General features: G+C 32.8%; 1 protein-coding gene across 1 annotated transcript in view; it reads left to right on the forward strand.

Moving 5' to 3' along the window:
* The window catches only part of Spag6 (sperm associated antigen 6), a 75,050-nt gene that overhangs the window by 63,568 nt on the left and 9,233 nt on the right, over window positions 1-2,249 (forward strand).

A 2,249-nucleotide genomic window follows, 5' to 3' on the forward strand; every position in this document is an offset into this window, starting at 1 on the left:
AAAAAAAAAAAAAAAAAAAAAAAAAAAAAAAGTCAATTTATGTTTATGTGTTTGCATGTCATTTCTCCACAGTTCACTGAGGGAAGTTGATTCCCAAGATTAACACTTTCTCAATTTTTATAGGACTTTCTAGACCAAGCTTGGTGTGGTGGCATACTCCTGTAAATCCTTCCTACTTGACAGGCTGATGCAGGAAGATCGTAAGTCCCAGCCCCATGTAGGCAATTTAGGGAGACCCTGGCCTCAAAATAAAAACTAAGAAGGCGTGGGGATATAGCTTGATGGTAGAGTCCCCCTGGACTTAATCACCAGTACCAGAGGAAAAATACTTTCTAGGTTAAAGCAACAATATGTAATAGATTTAGGGCTTCCCACACAAGTTTATAAGGTTGAGGCAAGATGGGAATAGCGACAATGCTTGGTAGAAAAGAAGATGGACAATATATTCTCCAAGGATTTTTCTGGTTTAACAGGTCTCTGATTTTTTGATGTTCCAGTAAAATAACATGGTTCCATTTCCTGTTCTGATTTGTCCAGTTATATGTATGATCACAAATATATAACTTCATTTTTAATAGTGTTTGTAAACAGGATATCATGTCTGCATCTTGTACAGCAAATAACCATTAGGAAGAGAATATGCAGTCTGTTAATTATTGAAACTGTCATACCAATTTGACTTGAAACCGTCTCATTGCTATTTGTCTCTCAATAAAATTATGGAAAAAAAACCAAACTTCATTTTATTTTATTTTTTTGGCAGAACGGGGGATTGAACTCAGACCCTTGTGCTTGCGAGGCAAGTGCTTATTCTACTGAGCTATCTCCCTGTTCCCACACGTATATAACTTTATCCTGTGTATGTCACCCTCTTTCTTTTGACCTCATAGTTCTTTAACCCATTATCATTATTATCTGTTTCCTTCTCTCTTTTCCCTTCTCTTCTCCCTCCTAAACTTCCTCTTCATTTTCTTCACTTTTTATCCCCCTCCTCTTGTCTCCAGTGAACCAGTGACTCTTGGCTTCTTTTGCAGGCATAAATTGTGTCAAGGGTATGATGCTAACTATAATGAGTAATAGAGATTATTATTAATATCAGTCTACCCTTTTAAGGTTACTGAATTTAACATTTTTCTTTTTTCCAAATTAAAATATTACATGAGCAAATGCATGAATAATTAATAATGGAGTCAATAGTAAGTATATTCACAAAACCATCATAAATACTGCTTAGATAACACTACATAACTTTTGTTTATATAATTTATAAATTATAAATTATTTATATAATTTTGTTTTTAAAGAATTATATTATTTAAATATCACTAGAGTAAACTAAATTTGAAAACTTCACTTTTTAAAGTAACTTACTGTGTTTTAGTTTATCAGCTTCATTAGGTTAACTAATACTAAAACTTGTAATGCTTATATTTGGTGTAGCACTTAGTTTCAGGAAATGCACTGTGTATTATATTAAGATGTAAAATAACCTGTTAGCAATCTTTCCAAAAATTTAAATCCATCCAAATATTTTATTGTAGGGACTGTATCATTTTTTTTTCCTAAGATATCTTGGACTGTATCAGTTGCCAGCTATTATTTTAGCCAAGTGAGGAGGATTGGCCCAAATTCAAGGTCAGCTTGAATTACAATATGAGATCCCGTCTTAAAATTTTTGTAAATGGCTTTAGGATAAAGTCAATTGAATTCTGTTTGATTTGACACTATCCCAGTTGGGAAGGTATATGCAAGAACACCAAGAACTGTATAATGGTATTTCTCATTTGTTACTCTGGGGTAGCTTTCAAATTATAAGGTCCTGTTGAAGTTCATTTTGTCACAAAGAGATGCCAGCTTCCAGCAAGCATTCTCTAATTGATTCCAATCTGGGAGAACCAACAAGCAGCCTCCCATGTTATCATATAGCCTTTTGTTTCCATGCCCTTATGTTTTTTTAAAATTAATTTTATTGAAAAACAAATAGCAATGAGACAGTTTCAAAACCGATTAGAAGGACAGTTTCATTAATTAATACATTGCATATTGTTGTCTTCGTAGTGGTTATTCATAGTACAAGATGCAGACATGATATCTTGTCCAAATACTATTAGTACAAATCTTTCTTCTCATTGAATTAAGAGAAAGTAGCTGTATATCTATCCTATTTTGTATATACAAAGGAAGGACCAATCTCCATGTTTCCTATTATGAATCCTTCATTTTATTCTATATTTGTACTTTGGGTTTCT

The sequence above is a fragment of the Octodon degus genome, unplaced genomic scaffold, assembly GCF_000260255.1.
Source record: "Octodon degus isolate 3935 unplaced genomic scaffold, OctDeg1.0 scaffold00208, whole genome shotgun sequence".
Taxonomy (NCBI): Eukaryota; Metazoa; Chordata; class Mammalia; order Rodentia; family Octodontidae; genus Octodon; species Octodon degus.